Genomic DNA, 24,595 nt, shown 5'->3' on the forward strand with positions numbered 1-24,595 from the left:
TTAAAAAAATGTTTTTAATAAAAAAAAGTTGTGACAATGATATCTTTATATAAAAACATATAACAGCTAAATTACATTATTTTTGCCTTACAAACTTAACAAACTAATTAATGTTTAAGTATTTGTTAAAGTTGTTAAATTAAAAAAAAAATTAATTTTATTTATTCAAAACAACTTTTAAAAACATTATGTAAGTAATCCAAAAGTTCAAGAAAACTTACATGTTCAGATATAGAGTTGAAACAATAGTAAAACCAGATGTTTTTCTTAATGATGATGTTAACTTTGAAGTCTGTAATAACATATCTAAAATAAAAAAAATTGAATTGTTTTTAACTCTTTATTTTGAAAAATTTGTGCTCAGGTTTTTTATTTTGCAGAGATTCAAAAACTTGTTGGTTGTCAAAGTTGTGTTTTAAAATACAATAGAGTTGTGTTTTTTATCCAAAAATAGCAACTAAAGGTATTTACTTATACTGAGATTAATTCGAATAATCAATTTAAAAAACATACCAAATAAATACGAAACAGTAGATAAGTTACTTTATCCTCGGATAAAACTATTATTGTAATAGGAGTTTGTTCTCAATTTTATAAACCATAAAATACTATTGCTTAAAAAAGGCCACTAAATTAAAAATGCAACTATGGTATTAAAGTAAAATTGTTTAAAATACATTTCATTACTGATATAAATTAAGAACTCAAAAACTAAATTTAGAAATTAATTTTTAATTAAAATATTTTTTGTTTTTATTTTTTTGCTGATTTTGTTTTACTTAAGAGAATGTAATCTAAATGCTTAGCTTTTAAAACTTTTAAATCGTTTGTATATATCAAACTCAAATTGATCTATTATTTAATGCTTTAATACTGTTTTACATTTTAAAATAAAAAACTTATATTTATTGATTTATTTATAACAAGTTTGGATATTTGTGTTATTTTAAGGGTCTACAAATGAAAATTTATTAAAAAAACAAGTAAAAAATCAATTTCACTTTGATGTATGCAAAATATTGGTAATTTCCCAGGATGATGTCGCACCAATATTAAAGTGAAAATGTTCTACACTTTCATTTTTACACTCTGAAAAGATAAGTATTGAGTTGAAAAGCTCTTAATCTAAACTAAACCTTAATCATAGAGACCGTAAGATAAATAAAATGAATTTTTAGATTAAAAAAAATAAAACTACCGATCGTGGGTTAGGGGTAACAGTGATAAAAAAAATAAAACTAATAAAAATTATTAAATAATAGAAAACTTAATAATAAATTTATAAAAAAGCTACCAATCAAGGGTAAGGGTAAAAGTGAAAATAAAAGTAATAAATTACTAATAAAAATTATTAATAAAAGAAAAGTTTTTTGTCCAAGCTTGAGTAATAGTGTACCCTATATTTAAACTCTATACTTGTATTATCAAAGTGTAAAATATAAAATTTAAAATATTTTTTCCCAGGATGATGTCGCACCAATATTAAATTGAAAAATATTCTACACTTTCATTTTTTACACTCTGAAAAGATAAGTATAGAGTTGAAAAGCTCTTAATCTAAACTAAACCTTAATCATAGAGACCTTAAGGTAAATAAAATGAAACTTTTGATTAAAAAAAATAAAACTACCGATCGTTGGTTAGGGGAAACAGTGATAGTGAAAAATAAAAATAATGAAAATTGTTAAATAATAGAAAACTTAAAAATAAATTAATAAAAAGCTACCAATCAAGGGTAAGGGTTAGGGGTAACAGTGATGATAAAAATAATAAATTACTAATAAAAATTATTATTAAAAGAGAAGTTTTTTGTCCAAGTTTGAGTAATAGTGTACCCTGTATTTAAAATCTATACTTGTCTTATCAAAGTGTAAAATATAAAATTAAAAATATTTTTACTTTGATATTGGTGTGACATCATCCTAGGAATTTACCAAAAATGTTATGAAGATGTTTAAAGACTTACTTACACTTTTTATTTAATTTTATTATTTTTTAGTATATGGTTTCAATATATTTTAAAGAATTTGATTTATTTGAAATTTGAACTGCAATGTAACCCAGTATAGTGATAATGCGGAAATGACCTCATTTAATTCATGTACAATAGATATTTTGTGTTGAAACTATTATTCAAATTATGAACAACAAACCCTTTTATCCAAAGTTCAAAGTTTAATATTCATAATGTTAAAACCGAAACAAGAAACTTAGCAATTAAACTTTAAGAAAGTTATTATACAAATTGTCTGGGTTCTTTTTTTAAGAAGACTTCAGTTCTCAATTTGACTTTATTTTGGAAAATTTTTCAAATTAATATAAAATATAACAGAGCAAGTTCATTAAAGAAACACATTGATCTTTTTTCACAAATTTTGTTTTCATATTTTTCAAAAGATAAACCCATGAAGGAATGTCTGCACAATTTACTTTTTTTTTGATAAAGCATAGCTTAACTCAACGGAATTACTTTTTCATAAAAACTCTAACTGTACTATATTATATAAGTATTGCTTTATTTAGTAGTTTTAGTAATTTGTATTAAAACAGTAAAATAAGAAAAAATTGAATCTTTGATTGCTTTTTATGAATAAAAAAACTATAATTCTTTATCCAAAATAACGTAACTGGCATTTTATATTTCTGTTTTTTTAGTGGACTAAATTAGGCCGGAAAAAAGAAGGTGCAGTAGCCTCTCGCATCTTTATGCACTCGTGACGTTACGCACTCTCGTTTAGTTAGTTCATTTACGCATTTTAGAATTCTTAAAAACTCAAAAAATAAAAAATTATTTTTTTTAATATTGCACAAATTAAATTTATTATATATTTTTGTTTTAAAATATTTTTTTAAATGCTTATTCACCTCTCTACATCTTTAGACTTTGTAAACTTATGTTCCTTGACTAATTCATAAACATTTAGTTATACCTAATTCCTACTCAAAAAATCCATTAATATATCTTAAATACAATGCAAGACAAGTTAAGCCTTATGTGGGCAAAGGTCAAATTAAAATAAAAATTGTAGTAACATAAACAATTTTTATTAACTATTTTTCTTATATGTTATATTTTTTTTTGTTCAAAAGAATAATTCCATTACAGCACCGAATGCATATTTTTGTAAAAGTCTATAGATACATATTTTAATATAGACATCACACCATTTCTTGATTGTAAACAAATGCTTAATTATAAATTGAATTTGCTAAGTAGAGTAGAAAATATATGTTAAGTATTAAATAAGTCAAATATAAATAAAGATAAAGATAAAGTCTACTAAATATTAAAACTAGTAAAACTTTTCTTTAGTATAATTATTTTATATTTAATTTAAATCCTTTTTTTTAATATATGTATAGTTTTATCTTTTGTTTTCATATTTACAAATAAAGTAAAAAAAATGTTAAAAGCTGGAAAGTCCCAGGCTTATTTTAACTATAAGCAATATCAAAAAACAGCCATTATAGTAAGAATATGTAGTACATCTCGTATCTTTACGATCTCTCGTATCTTTTATGTGGACACAATGTGCGTAAATAAGCGAGAGGTTACTGTAAAGCGCTTTAATACAAACAGTTTTGATTAAAATACTTTGCAGATCTGTTTAGGTATGGAAAATATAGTATATGTTTGTATTTTATAATTCTAAACAATGAATTAGCACTGTCTAAATTGTATCTTTAAAAAACACCGTTAATGTTTAGGAAATTATCCCAAAAAACGCTAACACAAAAAGTTTATAGACACCGTTTAAATTTTGCATAATTGTTGTTAAATATCCTATATATCATACGTTTGTTTTTTATTGTTCTAATCAATTCACTAAGTATTTATTTAAAGTTTTTAAAACTAAACATTAATCCAACTAAACTTAACCTTAAAACACTTATCCAGTCTAATTTTGTCTTTTGAAAAAACAACTATCAATTTATTCTATGACAAATTTTTAATGTTCAAAAAATGTACAATATGTATTCAATTTAAACTTTAGCAAATTAACTTTTGCATTTACACTTATAACTTGTATTAAATTTTTATTTTTGCTTGTATTGACTTAAGATTCAAAATACAAAGTTTTTTTCTATAATGAAAAACCTTAAAAATACTCAAATCATATAGGTCTAAAAAAAGTAAAACATTTTTAGCTTAACTGAGTAATAATGTCAATAATATAAACTACACAGAAAAGTCCTACCTAGTTATGTGATTTTTTCTGTTTTTTAATTTACAAACTAATTACCAGTTACATTTTAACTATTATTGTAATCAATGAAATTTTGGTTCGTTAAAGTAATAGATTAAATAAGTTTAACAAATTGTTTACGATTTAGTACCACGGACACTGTAACTTACTATTAATTTTGTCAAATTGTTACTGTAGGTATATTATAAAATTTAAATGATGAAAAACACTAAAAAAAAATTAATTTACTATAATTAAAACATTTGTATGTATAAACAATACTTGCTTAGTGAGGTATCTGTTCATCTAGCGGTTAAATTACATTATGATAGTCATTCGTCTAGTATTAATACAACTTAAGTAACAAAACTTTTAAAACCGCTAAATATAAAGAGCTGCGTTTTTGAGTGTTGAGCTTTATACCAGAATTAATAATTATCATCAAGACTGCTCTAAATAGAAACTATGATGTATGTAACAAAATTAAAATAGTTAAAAACATTAATAAAAAACTAAACTGCGTTTTAGTGAAATTGCAAGCTATCATTGTATTTAAACACCAACTATATTTTATACTCATATATAAACTATTATAAAACTTTAAACTCTATTTTGTTAAATTGGGCGCTAAATCCAAACATTCGGCGCTTAAATCCTCGGATCAAACTATTTAATTATAAAAGGTGTTAAGACTTAACATTTTTTTTTATAACAAATTAAATTATTATTACCTGTTAATTTAACTTTTGAAAACTTTTAAATAATTATTGTATAAACGAATAGTTTAGATATTTTTACTAAAAAGTTTTGAAATGAAAAAGTGTTTGCTTTGTTACACGTCTTACTAAACATTTCTTACCAACTTTTGTTTTAAAAACAAAATGGCTCAGTTTTTGTTACACTAAACAATAAAAACTGACTGATGCAACTTTTTTTCTTTAATTTAAATTAGTTTAAATTTTTTTTCAATGTTAGTTCTAACTTATCAACATAGAATTGTATATGATTTAATATAACATTTATCTTTATAAAAGAATTTATATAGATTAGTCGGTTGTAACTTTTCACAAGTATTTGTATCATGCCCCTGAGCAATTATTAAAAAATATAATTGCCTTTTTGTTATATATCGCCCCTTTAACAATTAGCTAATCATTTTTTTTTTCGCTATCTTAATAGTTAATGCCACATGATAGCTTGAAATTTTTTTATCCAATCTAAAAAAACCATGATTTGTATAGAACCAAATAATTTTCTAAGAAAGCTGATTAGTAGATAATGAAATTTTTATACTAACACGAAAGTTATAAAAATTTACATCGCCATTTATTAAATTTATATTATATGAAGACAAAATTTTTTATTAACTACATACAAAAACTGTATTCACTACCGAGACACGGTTATAAGAAAAAAATTTCCCAAAAGTATTTCGAAAAATCTTCTCATATTTGTTAAAAGCATCTCTCCAATCATTAAACTTTATTTCTTTAAAAATATTCTTTGTTAACACATCTTGTTAACCTTTCTTTATCCGGGTCATGCTTTTCTTACTTTTTTTTTTGTTATGCAAAACTTTTTTGTAATTTAAAGATAAAAAAAGTTTTAGTAAACTTTAAATAAAGAAGACAAAAACTATATTTGTCATAATACCTTTAAATGGTTGACAGAGTAAAGGATTCTCTTCAAAACATAGTTTATTTTACAATTGACAGAAGGACTTTTGATTAGGTTGATAGAAAAAAATAAAACGTAATAAACTTGAACTATTTTTAAATATCTTTATAATCAGGCGAGTTATGTTAGTAATTTAGTGTTAGTTCTATCTTAGATTCGTACAAATAGTTTTCTTTTAGCAAATTAATAAAGTTTACCGATTTTTATTTGAAGGTTGATTAAGATTGTTTAGGTTATAAGGTTTTTGAGTTAAATTACTTTTAGTTTAAAAGTGCGTATATATAAATTGTTTTAAAGAAATCGTAATATGGCTTTTGTTCAAACTAAATATTTAAAAGAAGATATAGCTTTAGTTTGAAAACTGTTATACGTATAAGTTTCTAATTATGCTTACACTAGAAATTTAATATTACTTTATTTGTTACATAAATAAAAACTAGTAATGTATTGTCTAATCTATATTAACAAAACAGAGAAAATAAGGTTTTAGATAAATAACATTTCTACTAAAAAACACTATTCATGTATAAAATTTCTTACACCTTTTGTTTAATGAGCTCTTAACCAGCTTAAAAAATGTATAAGAATATAACTATTTTTTCTTAAGATATTTGAAGTTTTAGTTTTTTATTGCTACCAGTACTCAGAGAGCACTACTCACCTATTGTACTTCAGCTTGTCAATTTTTATCAAACAAATATAAACAGTTTATTCCAAAATATTTATATATGAAACTTTAATCAACAGATCGTGATGTCGAGTATTATTGAGCGTGTCAACCAGGGAGTTAGCCAAGATAAGAAGAATGGGGTGACTAATAGAAGACAAACCATTGCTGGACAAGAATCTGATCGCAGTGAAGGGACCATGAGCGATGGGTCTGCAACTTATAGTGTTGGTTATAAGTCGGATGATAATGAGTTAGTTTGTTTTTGTAATACTTATGTTTAAAAATTTTTTATCTTTTTAAATCGCTTTAAAACTTGAGAAATGGTAGAAATAATACTTGTATATAGCGATTTTGCTTGCAAATTTGCTGGGTCCCGGTCTAAATTAGTCATTTATGTAACGGTTTTGTATAGTATTTCACAAGTTGTTTAAATAATAGTTTTAGTTGAAACTCTGAATTTATTTTTACGTTTGTGACTAAGTTTAAAAATGTTTAAATTTTATAAAAAACTTAAACAATTATACTAACTTAAATGTTTTATTTTCAATACCTTAGCTTATTGTTGTTTCAAAATTGCCGAAGGCAGTTACAAGTCTTAAGTTTACTTAAGTGTATTTTAAACCTACTATCATTATTTCGGCTAAGTTCATTGTGCTTAGTTAGATTTTAATTATTATATTTGTCTCATTTCTATACAACTTTGTATACCACTGTGTTTAGTAAAATACAAAATAAAATCATCATATTTAAATCAATTAAGACAAGGTTATCATTAATAAACTTAAAGGTTGTTGAAAATTAATAGAAATTAATGTAAATCTTTAGGCTATAACTTTAAAAGTTTATCCAGTAAAATGCTGAAACATGCTTATAAAAAGTTAACAATACTCCTTTTTCGCATAGCTTTCTGTAGTTTTATTCAAAATGGCGTGTTAACGATACATAATTTTGCCTAATACCTTTAAGCCTTATGTGTATTTACGGGAATGGGTCACTTTTGTACTAAGGAAACTTTAAAATCGAGACACTTTTGCTCGGCAACACTTTTGCACAAGTGGACATTTTTGCACGGCGACTCTTTTACACGAGGGGAAACTTTTGCACGGAGGCTCATTTTTGCTCAAGAGTAGATAAATATATATAAAAAAAAGTATAAAAAAAACAGAAAATGGATATAAGATTAAATAATTACAAAACAAATAAAAAGTTACCGATTGAGGTTAAAGGTTAGTAGTAACAGTTATAGTAAAATAAAAAAAAAGAAAAAAGTTATAAAAAAATATATAACTATAAAAAACTAATATAAAAACAAAAAAAGAGTTACCAAACAAGGGTAGGGTTAATAGTGATAGATAAAAAATACATACACCTAAAAGAAAGAATGAAAATATTTTGTTCAAAAATATATTATAAAAGCTAAAAAAATACCGATCAAGGGTAAAGATTAGAGGTAGTAGTGACAGCAAAGAAAAACTGAAGTTAAAGAAAAAAGAATTAAAAAATCTTAAATCTGTACAACAGTCTCTTCGTACAAAAGTAACCTTCCGTGCAAAAGTGACGCCGTAAAAAAGTTCCCCCTTGTGCAAAGTTGACACCCACCCGTATCTACAAGCCCAGTTTATAATACCCTATCTTTTAACCTAGAACGGACATTTATTTTATTTACAAGCAACAAAAAGTTTAGTAGCATTATTTTTTATATGTTTTCAGAAAATTGTAAAAATGCACACAAGTATAACATAAAATATGTTCACATTAATAATTTAAAGTTATTTTGTTGAAACTAAACGAAATACTATGTTCTTATTTTGATGACCGCAACAACTTTTAACGATGTAAACTTTGCTTCTGTGTATTGTTCTCAGTTTTTTGTATAAAGTTTAATATTTCAAGGTTTTATTAAAAAATATTTTTTTGTTGTTATTGAAGTTTTCGCTAGGTCTATACTGTTTTTAATAAACTCACCTTATATGGATTATGATGTAACATTCTCAATTTCTTATTTTGTAGTTCTTTAAAATTAACTATGAAAACATTGGTTTACTACATGTTTTTTTTTTATCCCCTTAGAATTTCGAGCTGGTTTTAGCCATTTAAAATCAATATCCTTGTTTTTAAGGCTTGGAATTAAACACCAAATTTTGTTTCGCATTTTGTAAAAGCTAACCATCTTTTACAATGGTTTAATCCATTAATCGTATTGTGTTGTGACCCATTGATGAAAAATCTATTTTTAAGTTGATGTATAGCTAGTTTAACAATAATCTAGTTTTAAAAACTTTATATGAACTTTGACCAGAAAATATAAAGTTGCAACACAATCTAATATATTTTAATTTTATTTATATTACAGTATCTTGAATAAAATGCAAATAAAAAACTATTCAAATTTTAAGTAAAACTTTCTTGAATTATAAAAGTTAACTAAAAACAGGAGCAAATATATGTGTTCAGACATGAGTTAGACATAGTTTAAATAGGCGCACGACTATTAAAATTCAGACGATTCAAATTTAACAAAATATCTAAGAGACCATACCTCAAAAAGTTATATACATTTCATAAAAGAAAACCGGTTGTAACTTTATGTAATATCTACAGGCGGTATACTCTTTGTGAAATTTTTTAATATTTTTTAAAGATATGGCTAAAAAAAGTTATAAAGTTTGAGTAATTTGAAAAAACCTTATTTAAAAAGTTTTGTAGATGATAAATAAGGCTACAACAGTTTTTTTTACTTCATTTTAATATATATTAATTTTTAAGGTATCGCGTCTGAAACATTTTTTAAGAATTACAATTGTCGTAATTTGAATTGTCTGAAATTAAGTTGTCATGTAAACATTTTTTGTAAACGAATTTAACTTTATCTTGTGCTCAGAAAAGTGACTGTGGATACATTTGATTATGAGAACGAGTCTCAACTCGCCGACACTGCAGAGCTTTCAAGTGAGGAAGAGTCCTGGAAAGATTACAGTTGCTCTTATGACGATTTTAGTTCTCTCGAACAAGAGTTAGTCGCTTTTAGTATATTTTTTAATATCTTGCTAATAAGAAAAACAATAATTTTTTGTGAATAAAATGTTTAGAATAAAGTGTGCTGATGAACTAGATCATCAAAATGCGGCTTTACACTTTATAATCAAAACATTTTTGCTTACACAATTCCGATTTGTTTAGAAATATTGATCCAGCTTCTAGTCTCGCTAGGTCAATTACAATGGCTAATAACTCTAGATTCTCGATAGCGTATAGTTATTCGCAAAATCTGTTATTTGCACAATCTGTGTTGTTTATTAAATGTTCCGCTATCGATAATCTTTTTGCAGCATTTGTAACTGTTTTTGTTATTATTGTATTATTAGTATTTAACAAAAAATATCGGCGAAAGTCTGCAGAATAGAAGTCCGGACTTTCGTTTGCCGTGAGACAAGCTCAAATTTAACAAAAAGGTTGATCATGCCAATTCGATCATCAGACCACAAGTTTTTTGGTTGTGACTGACTGATGAGTCCTAATAAGGACGAAACCGGTCTCAGTCTACCAAAACTTGTGGTCTGATGATCGAATTGGCATGATCAACCTTTTTGTTAAATTTGAGCTTGTCTCACGGCAAATGAAAGTCCGGACTTCTGTTCTGCAGACTTTTGCCGATATTTTTTGTTAATTATACTAAAACGAGCGTAACAGATGTCTTGCCTAGTGGACAATGTTTTAAACGTCGCACGGCAAAGACAATGCTGACGTCACTGATCATTGCCAGCAAATAGTTGCTTTATGTGAAAGCATGATATACCGTTTGTAGATTGATGACTACAAGTTTTTTGGTTGTGACTGACTGATGAGTCCTAATAAGGACGAAACCGGTCTCAGTCTACCAAAACTTGTAGTCTGATGATCGAACTGGCATGATAAACCTTTTTATTAGTTTTTATTTTACTCCTATCCCTGTTTATACTGTGTCTTTATGCTTGGTTGTGATTCAAAACATGTTCAATTTTATATTCTACACACTATCAATTGTTAGATTGCTTATTGTGCAATTTTTGACTTAGACATCAAAACCTGAGCCACTTAAACAAGACACACAATAAGAATAATGAAAATAAAAACATTTATATTCGACAAGAAAATAACATAAACAAAACATCAAACATAGTTAAATTATAAAAACTAATTAACAAGTTCAAACTTATTTAATTAATATAAATGTCAATAACTCAAGACGTACAAAACTAGTTGTAAGAAAATCATAAAATGAAATTAATATTCCGTCAGGAGGGAGGCGTAGGAAAATAAATCTAGTTAATATTACAAATAGAAAAATGTAGAAATCGGTAGCTAATTTAAGTGAGATAAATGTTATACAAAAATTTATTTATTTGTTTTTCTATATTGTTTTTGTGAAAAGTTACTGAATTTTACTGTGTTTATACTTTTTAAATTAAACCGTTTTAGTTTTAATCGAAAATTTTCCACCCTCTCACATGATACTACGTCCCGTGGTAATTTGCTCCACGTAATTTCTGCTCTTTGAAAAAATAAAACCTTGCCACTGACTGCTTTAAAATTAGTTTTAAATTTTCTTTTTCCTCTTTATTTATATTTGTTATTGAAAAAACTAAAAAATTGACTTAAAAACGCCTTATTTTTGCCATTTATATTACGTAAAGCATAAATAAATCAAATTCCCATCTTCTATACTCTAAAGACTTCAATCTTAGTTTAAACAATTTACCATTATATGATGAATGGGATGGGATATGTTACAATGACTACATATCATCCGGGTAAATACTTTTTCACAGACTCAATTTTGTTAATGTCTTTTTAAAAAAGGGTGTACAAATTTGTGTATTGTATTCAAGCTTGGGACGGACGTAAATTTGAAATAGTTTTTAAGAATAGTAGCTGAATTAGTTTTTTTTTTATTTAATAGGATGAAATTTGTGGAACATTATATAAATAGTTTATTTGTTTGATTCATTTTAAATTTTTGGAGATATAATCCAAAATCCTTAAAATCTTTAACTGTTGGTATCTTAGTTTTATTAATAAATAGGTCAATCGGGTTAAACGGTTTGTTTTTTTTTTTTTAATTATTAGAATCGTACATTTAGTGGGATTTAATCGGTTTTATTCGGATATTTTTTTAAATATATTTGTAGACATTATCTACAGAGTATTAAAAAGATATATTTGACTCACTATTTTTTTTTATCATCTGCAAATAAACTCATAATAACTTTTAATATCCATTTTTGAACCAATATCATTATAGTAAAATAAAAAAAAATATGGGACCAATTACACCACCTTGTGGTACTCCACTATATATAGATAAAGGGTCTGACACCGTATCATTAATGACCACTCTTTGTTATCTCCCAATTAGAAAATTATTGAACTACTTCACTAAGGATTCATGTAGTCCATACTGACTCAATATTTTTAATAATCGTTTGTGTGATACTGATTCAAAAGCGTTTTGGATATCAGTGTAAACTACTTTAATATAGTAGTTTTTTAGATAAGGAACTATCCTGATTTATGCATGTTATTATTTGAATGTTTGACGAGCATTTAGGGATAAACTAAATAGTCTTTTAGATGGTAAATTCTAGTCAAAAAGGTGATTTTAAATTCTTACAGATATAATGTGTTCAAAAGTTCGAAAAAACCAACTGGTTAAAGATACTGACCTATAGTTTAACGCGTTGTGTTTGTTACCTTTCTTATGAACAGGAATAACGAAAGAAATTTTTCATTATTTTGGTACTTGGGCTAATTCTATAGAGCAATTGAAAATCAATGAAAGTGGAAAAATGATTGATGTAATTGCATACTTAATAAATAGAGCAGGATACTTTTTTGGGTTCTAATGATTATATTTTTTAGGTGGTTAGTTGAGTTTTTAATGTCTTGATAAGTTGCAAAAAAGTTTTGCATTTTACGACGATTTTTTTGCGCTAGTTTAAAACTTTGGTGATTATCATGTTTTTTAAATACTTTTTGACAACTTCTTTTAAAATGTAAAACTATTTCAAAATCTGAGGTTATTGTTTTATCTAAATTTTTGTCATATAAAAGGGATATTGCAGTAGTTAATTTAAATTTATACTTTACGTAAGTATAAAGCTTTTTTAAATCAGGGTTTTTGCATAATTTTTCTTTATATTCAAGATTGTATTATTTGACGGCTAACTGATATTATTTTGACTTATTTTTAGAATCTTTAGATAATTATTTATTTGTCTAACGTTTTTTGTACAGGATAAGTTTTTCGTTCAAAAATTTTTTGATGTGAGATGGATATTTTTTACTGTTGTCATTTTTAGAACAAAATATTGTAAAACGTTTAATTGAGGTTTGAATTTAGCTGATAAATTAGTCAAAAAACAACTATAAAATTAAATACTTTTCTGAAAGTCTTTGTGTTTGTTTTAAATAATCAAACTACCCAAGGCGGTCAACAGTATTAGTACGTATTTGAATGCATTTTAACCTGCTCTCATTTTTTTGTCAAAATCTTTTGTTATTTTTAATACCTTAACGTCGTACTTTTAAAACTTGGTATGAAGCAATAGTAAAACCGCTAAAAAAACTCAGTTAGTAAAGACGAAATAAAAAGAACTAATAATAAAAAAGACAATATTCAAAACAAATAAAATTTATTTAAAAACTACTTTCACTTAAAATTTAATATGGAAATGTATGCTAGTTAAGTGTTTTTTATTTGTAAATAAATAAATACTTTATTATTAATTATTGCAAAGTTACAAAACGAAAATTACTTTCCGCTAATATATATAATTTACGGACTTAATATTTAACAAAATAAATAAAGGTCTTTTTTTGTTAACTATTTTTCACTTAGCTCCTTTACGCTAGGTCATTTTCTTTAAAAATTTCTAAATTTTATCCATACTAACAGTCTATAAACTATGCATGACAATAAAAGTACTGTAGTAGTATTTTAAGCTAATAACTATATTAATTTTAGTTAGATTCAACAAAATGTATAAACGCTTTAGTCATAATAAGTTTTTAGAAGATTCTATAAATGCAGCAAAAAAACATATTTTTTCATGATGAGTACGATAAATTTATACAAAACACTTATATTATTTAAAAAGAAGTTTTAAATTAAACCTTATTACATTACAGTCTATGCTTCTAGGATTGTTTTGAGTTTATAAACCTTTGAGCATCTTTAGCTGTAAATACAACTATCGTTTTTGATATCAGTTGATCTTTAAACTTAGTCTAACACTATACTTAGTTTCTACGTTTCATCTTGTACGAATCTTAATGTCGCTCTCTTGGTTTTTATGTTCTGTAATTAAGTTCAAAAATATTTGGTTAATAGTATACGTTTTTGCCATAAGTTTGTTTAAAGTGTTGCTTAGTTTGCAAGTTTCAAATTAGAAATAAACTAACGGCTATTTTACTTGGTAAAAGCTTATCATGCCGCAACTTTAAAAGAAATCTCCAAATCATGTTGTGACCAATAAGTATTTTTTATATACTGATATCGATGTTAAATACGCCGGTAGTAACACTAGTGTTATATATATAAAAAGTGACCCATTTCAGAATTAGAACCAAAGTAGTATACTATATTTTAAAATAAGTTAACTGTTATATAATACTTCACAAAAGTTTATTAAAGTCCAATTACAGTTATCAAGATAAAAAAAAAAGAAATACTCAAATTCTTAAAAACTATTAAATCAAACAACAAATACATAAACGTACCAAACACTTTTCATCCATTAGAAAAATTGTCGTTGTAACTAAGTTTTAATTTACTGTTGTGCACAGGAAAGTTATGGTTGGTGAGAACAACAAGGCTCAACTCTGCAACGTTGCTGAATTTTGCAGTGCAGAAAGTGCTTCATCAAATGAATATGGTGTTAGGAAAAGTATCTATGGCAGAAATATGGACACTGGTAACACTCAAAGTAAAAGGCCCTTGACTAACGTTTCCGGCTCATTTGACAAAACGTTTGTTTTATTTAAATTTTTAATTATTTACAAGTTGGTGAAAAATAAATAGCATTGTAGTTTGAAATACAAACAAGTCTATGTAGTAAAAGATAAATGGTTATACCAAATGAAAAGACATATAAAGTAGTATTTGCTAAATACACTTGGTCTGTAAATAGACAAAAATAATTTGTTCCAAATGTGTTGTATTTGTAAAAAGTGTTTGTTATTAAAAAATATCGTCACAGCTTATTCTACAGTTATTGTGGCAAAATGTTTCTTTATTTACCTACCAGTGTCACTAAACTACAATCTATAATGTTATACAACTTAAACGTTAAAAACTATTTTAAGGGAAAGTTAAAATACTAAAAACATTAAAACATGCTAATATTGATCTACATTGATTAGACCAACAAAACGTTATAAACTTAAGATACTTCTCAAATTACAGTGTGCAAAAAAAGTCAGTCTCTGTTACCATTTGTTGCTGCTGTTATTTGATTTGCTTATTCTTTAAATGTTTTAGATTTTCAAGTATCACAATGACTATTTTTTACCACAGATTAACTCAAAAAAACTAAAAATATCGCCTACAACTTTGAAATTAGTTTTCAAAAGTTGCTTTAATTTAATAGTCTCACTGTTTCAAGTATTTTTACAATGATTTAACCATTTTAAATTAAGTGTTTAATGTTCTTAAACACCCTATATGCATTGCTTGAAAAACTTTCAATGTAGGTTTAATTACGACTTTAATAAACATTTTTGATAATGAAAACAAAACTTATGACAAAAGTTGAGTTAGAAGACATATATTTTGCTAAAACTTGTTTTATTTTAGTTATTTTGAATTAAAAACAAATTGTATAAGTTAATAACCTAATACTTCAATTATTGAAACTGTGCTTATTTAATTACTACAGAGCATTGCTGCTAACTCAATGTTAATTAATGAGAAGTTTCTTGCTTAACCTTTACTTTTTTTTGTTAAATAAACACTACTGTCTTCAAAAAATGATTTCTATTTAAACTGACCCGTTAGTTATAGAAAGCTATTAATTTTATACCTAAAAAATATGAAAGTAATTAAATATTTTTATCTGTATAACGAAACAAAACTTTCAGTTATTAAGTTTAAAATGTTTAAGAAATTTTTTTTCACAATAAAGTATATTTTACTAACATAACTTTTATGAAAAAAAGTAGTTTAAACTAAATAATTTTTTCTTAGTCCAACTTTTTTAAGTTTTGATTTTCAAGTATACTATTATATACGTAAAGGCTATCGTTTCGTAAAAAGTTTTTTTATGCTAAAGTACTTTTGTTATACTTATATCCATATTTATTGGTATAACACAACCAGTTTGTACTGAATATAGCTTGATTTTAATAGCAGTTATTTTGAAGTAGTATTTTCTCTATAAAAAAAGAACTATATATATTTATTGATTTTTCTACTAATTTGTAAAAAAATATCGTAAATATCATTAAACTATTAAGTTTTGCTTTTTTAGATGTATTTTTTATATACACATGAACAAAGCCTTAATTACAGCACTTTTATAGTATTGTATTTTGAAAATAAATAACAAAAATATCTTATTTCATATACTTTTTTATATGTAAAGGTTATCGTTTATGTACACTTATAAAAAATTCAGTTTTTTCTATATTCTTTAACGTATTTAGCTATTTTTTTTAGCGTGATGAGGGAGTCCCTAATGTTCCAAATCTGCCACATAACCTCCAAAGACTCGAATGGTAGCCTAGAAGTTCAGAACACGAAATTAAAAGAAAATATGGTCAAACTTGCTATGGATCTCATAGACAGCCGAGAAGAAGTGGAAAGGTTGAAGATAAAAGTAAGAGCCGCGTCAGGATCATGCAAGGAGGAGCAAGATGGTGGTGATAGACTTGAGGTTGGCTTCATTGTATACAGGGTTGCCACTTTACCTGGAGTCCTTGAAAAACCTGGAAAATATTAAAAAAAACGAGTGGCAACCCTATTTATAGTAAAAACTTATTGAAGATAAATTAAATGGGTTTGTCTGATTTTTAGGGATATAAAAAACTACTTTATATAAAAAGTATATTTTCTTTTCTAAGTCACTATTTTAAAAATGTATATGAGATTTAGAAAGAGAGAGAAAAAATCTTTTAAACACGATAAAAAACTTCTTACTCCTTTTAATTTTTTTTAATTACATTTGTTTTTTACAAAATCATACTAAACTAATTTATTTTTTTGCAAAACAAATATCTAAAATAAATTAAAAGTTAAAAGTGCCTTTCTTATTCAAGCTCAGAAATTCATAACATTAGATGAAACATCAAACTCATACCACAAAGTAACTACATAAATTTCCAAACATTATAACATTTGGTAGGCAACTTTTTAAAAAGATAGGGTCTAATTTACCAGAATAAGTAATTTGCCGGCAAGGGTCCAAAACTCTGAATTCATGTGTGTCAGGCTAAATCAGTTTTTTTTTTTGAAAATGCGGCAAAATGTCAGTTTTTATAATTTCATATGCTTGAAAATTTTAAAATTTTTTGAGTTTGTTATTAAGTTGTGGTTTTATTTTTAAACAAGCAATTGACTTTCGTAGACAAAATATCAGTGTTTTTCATTATAATTTCTTAAAAAAATGTAATTTTTCATAAAATTTAGAGACTAATTATTATTTTGTCTTGATTACCTTTTATCAAAGATGTCAATTTATATCTATTAAGTAGTAACCTTTAATTTTTGAAACGAACGATTATTTAGAAAAAAGTGACTGCTTTTATCATAAAGTGAGTGTATCAGTCTAATTGTAGTCAAATTGTATGAAATATTAAAAAAATAAATAGCAAAATATTAAATATGTTTGTAGCAGTAACACAACAATTCAAAATCTGGAAACTAATACTTTTTAGAGACGATATCTTTTTAAAGAATTTTGAATATAAAAATATAAAGTGTACAAGAAAGTTTTGTTATTGATAAATTGAACATATAAAATGTTTTTATTTTGAGCTTCTCTAATAGGTTATCTCGTTTTATCTGATTGTAAGATCAACTGGGCGCCGACCAACAAAGGATAAAACAGACTTTTCTCTTCTAAAACATATATTTATAAACATCCTCTTGGCAGATATTTGAGAAAAGTGCAAAAATAAAATATAGTAAACTACAAATTAACTTCTTTTTGCCTTACTAATTAAAAAAATCTGGTAGCCAAAACTGTCCGTAAAAAGCATAACTGTCAACTTTAATTAAATAAAAGGCAAAATAGGTCTAAATTGAATAATTTTAAGCTAAATATAAAAAACTTTTCGCAGGAACCCTGAAAACATTAAAAACATTAAAAAAGTTAAAATCATTAATTAAAAAATTTTCGCTGTAAAAAAAAACTTTTTCAAAAATTGTTAATGAGATGTTAAAGTTAAATTGCAGGTCAAAGATTTCTGCCTATGTTGCCCATCACTACTTTGAATGGTTTTTCTAAATTTGTTAAAACTGCTTTTATTTAATAAAACTGAAAAAAAAACTTTTTTAGCAGGTAAAAATGCTGTTGAGAACAAAATAAATTTAACTTTTCAATACAAATATGTTTGCTATATAAACTTTAATGAAGTCTTTTAAAAACTTTAGGTACAACTTTTTATCTTTTTTGTTTTTAATAGAATTAATCTGAAAATAATTATACATTACATAGTTTTAAATTTTAAAACCAATTACAGTTAACAAGTATAGTTTATGACTTTATATAAATTGTTTATAAAATTACAAAAAAAAACACTCAAAATAATTGTCCTAAGACCTAGTACACGAAAATACTTTTTAGTTATCGAGTCTCACACCACTGGTACCTTTTTATATTTTGTCCAGGACTTCGCGTATTCAATGTTTTTTCCAATTTTTAGAATTTTATCAACTAAAAATACATACAAGTTGGATTAATTTTTCCTGATGCATATATAAATCTTCTAAATAAGAGTAACTTTTGTATGTTATTTTTAATTGTTTTGTGTCTTGAAATGTTTAAGCAGTTCTACTACAAACTATAGGATTATTTAGATAATTATTAAGAAAAAGCTAGTAAAACCGTTCAATATTTTACTAAACCTTTAGAAAAACAATTTTTTTTTATTTGACCATTCTTAAGCAGAAGAAAAAGTTAATGAAGGAAATCAAGGATTTGAGAACCATCATCAAAACGCTGCAAACAACTATTAGTAATCAGAAAACGATATCTAACAATTATCAACAAGATCAGTCACGCGGTAGAAGTCGCAAAAGGAGTAAGTATATAAAATTACTTTATCAAATATGTATGCCACTATACTTAAACTGTATAAAAAAATGTTTTACAAAGCATAAGTACTTGTATAACATATTTGTCCATGTCTACCAGAAGCTATGCATCAACATTAAGTATTTTTAATAGATTCATTCCATTACAACGGAACCTATGAAAAAAAAACTAACCAAGTAAATGTAGGATTCATGGACTTCAAAGACGATAGCAGTGGTTGGTATAAGCATATTTTAATTGTTGTTTTATTTTTCTAATTAATTAATTTCAGTTTTCAAGTTAAACTATCTTGGTTTTGTAACAATTTTTTTTTTACAAAAGACGAGCAACCTCGTGCATTGACAGGAAACCAGGATAAAGTGAATCATACACCAAGAGAACCAAGTAGCAGAACCTCAAATGCTCGTTGGTTGCAGCCGTCCGGAGGAGGACAATCAAGAAGGAACAGACGTCAACGACGCGTTCAGTTTGTGGAGATGACGTCATCCGGACCACCATCTGATTCGAATGCAAACGAAGAATTCGTGGTCTTCAGGAGAAAAAGGCAATCAACAAGAAGTTTGTTTCTTCATTAACTTGTTGTATACAAGGAAAAAACATGAAAACTTGACCAGCTAACAAATAATGATGTAACAAGGTTCAATGAAAAAATGTTATTGATGCTTTGCAACATTTTAAGTAATTTAATCGTTTTTGTTTTAAACTAATTACATAAACAAGTAGTAAATAGTAGTAGGTCAACTTTATACTTCAAGTTTATAGTTTACATTCTGTTTAATACATGAAGCAACGATCTACTATACAAATCTCTACAAAGATACAAAAAAAGTTGTTTATCTTTTTGCTAATTAGTACTGATTAAAGTCCAATAGAAACTATAATTGTGTAACAATGATCAGTGATCACACTGATTCAACATAAGTAAGTTTTTTTTTTCTACTATCTATTTTTACAGAAGCTCGTCGTAACAAGAAAACCAACAGAGGTCCGTTCAGTTGCAGAAACGAGCACATGTCAGCTGAAAAAAATTATGAAGAGTCTTCATCGTCCAGTGACGAAGAAGAGAGCGTTGTAGCAGTAAGAGGGAAGAAAAAAACCCTAACTTTCGGAAGTGAGCAATTTATATAAAAACATAAATTTCATTATAATAATTTAAATTTATCGAAATAGTAGTATTCGCTATTATTATGTTATTATTTTCCAAGTTCACTCCACATAAGTTTTTTTAAAAGTACCATGAGAGTAAATGTAAATGTAAACCTGAAATATTGTAACATTTACAACAACAATAACAAGCTTTATCTTATAGAAAATTATTTTTTATGAATGCCTAACGAAATAACAGTTATATAGTGGTGATTGGTGATCGATTTTTTAACACTAGTTTTAATTTTAAGATTTTTTTATTATTATCCTACATTTATTGTTATTAACTTTCAGAAGCTTAATGTGATATTAAGAACAAATTTCAACTATGATATTTTACTTGTTTATTGCAGAAACGTCGCGTTTTAGCAAGATGAGCGAAATAGGACCAATGGAAGCAGAGAGAGTGACTCTAGTTAGGAATGTGGATATCCAAGATGTACCAAATGGTATGCGCTGTAACAAGAAAAATTCACGCTCAAGTTCCTCCAAAATTACTACTGGAGCGAGGAAGTCTTGGGTTTGTAGTTTTTACTCTTTTTAGTGTTTTTTTACGATTAAGGGTGTTACTAAGTATTGATATAGTTTCAAGCACCATACTACTTGTATTTTTGTTTAAAGATGAAAAGCAGACTCACAAAAGCTTATTTTTTGATTTTTATGTTAAGGTCAAAGTATTTATAATTTAAAAAAAAATCTTATCTAAATTCTTTTTTTTGTAATCATATTTAATCTGACTTTGATTCATAAAAATTATTAACCTGACAAAATTGTTAAACTTTAAAAGTTTTAATTTCACTACTGTCAAAAGTACATTATAGATTGTTTATAACTAGTCAAAAAGAAAGTACTTATGTACTTGTTACTCACTTGATTATACTTTGTAAAATAGTAAAAAGTTGTTATGCTTTAAACCATGGTGTTATTAAAACTTAGTTGCTAAAAAACGTCTTTATATGCTTTTGAAACCAATTTGTGTAAAACCTGTAATTTAAAAAATTAAACTAATCTTAATTCGTTAGCAAATTAGAAACAAGTCTTCTAAATGAAATTCAACCTAAAATGTACACGAGATATGTGGACGACATTTTTACTATCTTTTCAAATGAAGAAATGGCAAACGAATTCAATCAAAAATTAAATACTCTACATCAAGATCTTGTTTTCACAATGGAAACATGTACATCAGGTAAACTTCCTTTTCTTGACATAAGTGTTAAGCTGGAAGAGAACAAATTTACTACCTCAATTTACAAGAAACCATCAAACACAGATGTACTATTAAATTTTCACTCTTGTACCCCGAAGTCATGGAAGAAAAATTTGGTTAGACAGTTGTTCATCAGAAACAAAAGATTAGTGTCAGAAGAACTACAGAACATAGAAACAAACAGAATAAAGAATCTTCTTTTGAGAAACGGCTATCCGATTAACTTCATAAACAATGAAATAGAAAAACTTCAAAAATTAGAAGATAAGCAACAAATTCCTAAACAACAGTATCTAACAGTTCCTTATATAAAAAAGGTTTCAGAAAAATTCAGCAAAAATATAACAAAAAATTTGGAAACAATTGGAATCAACATCAAAGTAGCTTTCAGAACATCTAAAGTTGGAAACTATTTTTCACTGAAAGAAAAGATCAACAAACTCTACAGAAGTTGCATCGTTTATAAGTTTCAATGTCCAGGTGACCTGGATACCCAATATATTGGAGAAACGGAGCGACAACTGTTCGTCAGAATTAAAGAACATACAAAACCTACAAATAGCGCAGTTTTTTCACATATAGAACAATGTAGAATCTGTCAGAATCATAATGATATTTTTAATTGTTTTGAGGTAATTAAATTTTGTAAAAATAGAAATATTTTACTTGCAGTAGAGGCTATTATGATTAAAAAATTTAAACCTAAACTTAATCAACATCTAGGTCCTGATAAAGGATCTAGAATTACAATTAACATTTTTAAATAGTCCATTTTTGTTCTAATTATCTATTTTAGTTTTTATGATTAATTTGATTAGTTTTATATTGATTTCTTCTTTAGTTTACTCGTATTGCGTTTGATTAATTAGTTTTTTGTGAGTATTTATTTTGTTTTGACAAGGAAATTAGTTAAATTTTGAAAGCATTGCTCAATAAACCGTTTAAATGAAAAAAGTTTTGTTATTAGCAATTAATTGGTACATAAAGTCATGTAAACTAATCTTAATTTAGATTATTTTACCATTCTGCACTGCTGTAAACTATTTAAAAATGCTCTTTTATCAGCAGCTATTTTTACTAAATATCTGAGTTTTATATTCTTAGTTAAGTGGAAGAAACAACTTGAATTATGCATCAAGCACATAAAAACAGTATAACTATAAATACATTTATCTTTAAAGATAAATAAAACATTGGCTCATCATAACATTGAATTTAAAAATAAAACTAAAATCAAAGTATAAATCGTTTAAGCATTTTACAGTCGTAATTAATTATTTTCTATCAGTAATGTCAATATAAGTTAAAAATATTTATTTTTATAAATAATTATATTTCTAACAGTTTTCAAGAGCCCGTGCATGGTTTAGAAAATAAGAAAGAAAAGGATCAGATGAAGTAACAACACAGTAGCTTTCTTCATTGTTTATAACAGTTTTGTAAACATTATAAAGCTAAGTGTTTCTTATAGACTTTATCTAAACTTTACTTAATCACAATTTTTTTTTGTTTACTGTAAAGGTTGAAATCTTTGTAGTTTAAATGTTACTATTAAAATATTTTTTCAAAATTATCATTATTAAGTAGTCAATAATAAAATACTTCGCTTTTGTTATTGTTAAATGTTTTAATAAAAACTTCATCAAAAATTTACCTTAATGCTTTTAACAAAAGTAAAATAAGTTTTTTAAACAGTTTGAACTTAGGGTAATTTTTACAATTTTATTGTTCTTTGATCTAAATGACATATTTATACTTTTTTGCTATAAACTTTGTGTTTTGTTTCATTTTAGTATATTGACTTTAATGTTTAGTTAAAACCAAGCCTTTTCTGTTGAACCTTTTGGTATTTTATTTACAATAAACTCATCTGATCCAAATTGTATTTTTTTTGAAGTTTACTTTTAAAGTTTGATCTCCTAAATTTTAGACAACTTAATATTATTAGTACAGTACAGTTCAATGCAAACATTGTTTTGACCAAGTTTTGAAGCTCTTATAAAGTTAAACTTACTTTAACATTTTTACAATAACAACTAACTGTAAGATTTTTGTGGTTAAATAGGAAAATGTTGAGCGTTAAATATAAGTAAGGTAAAATTAAAAACAGCATAATTAAGCTTAAAATGTACAAGAAAATGTCAAAAATTTACTAAAATTATAAACTTAAGGCAGTTTTGATGTCTTCTTGAAACCTAGAGTGCCTTTATTTTTGGTTAAGAGTAAACTTTCCAGATATTTTGCAAAGTGTCGAGCGGTATAATCATACTTACAGTTATTTTTCTTTAAGTACGCGCTAGCCTTCTATTGAGAACACTTAGGTTGCAGTACTCAAAATTAAATTACTGTATTTACTTCAGCAACACCGTTTGACCTACTTAGCAAGTTTAGAAAATAGTGTCAAAAATATATATAAAGTAATGAAATATTGCAACAATAAAAACTTTTGTAAACAAACACTGTTAAGTTATTTTTTTTAAATAGATTTAAATAGTTATTCTTTGCACTTTTTTTATTTTACTCCATGGTGACTTAAACTCATCATTTAGTTCCTCACTTAGTAGGAAGCGGGTCAGAATTGCACGGCGTCAATATTGCACTGTGTGTCACTTTGGCATAGTTCGTCTTTTTAGCATTGTGCGTCACTTTTGGACGATACGTCACTTTTATACAAAATCACTCAAGCACGGATTGTCGCTTCAGCACGGATAGTCAAATATGCACGGCGTAATTAAGACACGTAGCGTCATTCTTGCACGGCGTCACTTTATCACAAAGCGTTATACTAGCTCTAGCACGATGGGCTCTTTTTGCAAGGAGAGTAAAGTTTGCACGGCGTAACTTTAGCACCGAGCGTCACTTTGACACAGCGTCGTATTCGCCACTACATCTTTTGCATAGTTTTTTACTTATTTTCCGTACTTGCTTGTATCATATTTTTTACAGGAATTCTTGCACGGATCTTCTCAAAACATTATAAAACTCTTTTTAAACTTTTTCAATAACACATTTATGATTTATAAATACTTAGAACTTTGTATTATACTAAACGCGTATTTTAAAACTAAATTCAAAAAATAAATCTAAACGCGCATTAGATTAGTAGAAATTTCAAGCTTAATTTACAACTTTATATACTTCAAGTATTTAGATTTACATAAATTTTAAAAGTGTTTCAATGTTTTAAAGATGTAAATCTATTTTTATAATGGTGTAATAGTGTGTATAGCAAAGCTTGATAAACAAATATGATAAAAATTTGACCAATTAAACTTCTGAACTAAGTAAAATAGCTAGTAGTGAACTAAATATACTCAATAGGTTTAAAAGAGTTACAAGCGGTTATTTGTTGTTTTTACTAATAACAAAAATACTTAAAACCTTAACAAGTTAGTTTTGAGTATACTCGTAT

The sequence above is a fragment of the Thalia democratica genome, chromosome 4, assembly GCF_965202585.1.
Source record: "Thalia democratica chromosome 4, ktThaDemo2.hap1.1, whole genome shotgun sequence".
Taxonomy (NCBI): domain Eukaryota; kingdom Metazoa; phylum Chordata; class Thaliacea; order Salpida; family Salpidae; genus Thalia; species Thalia democratica.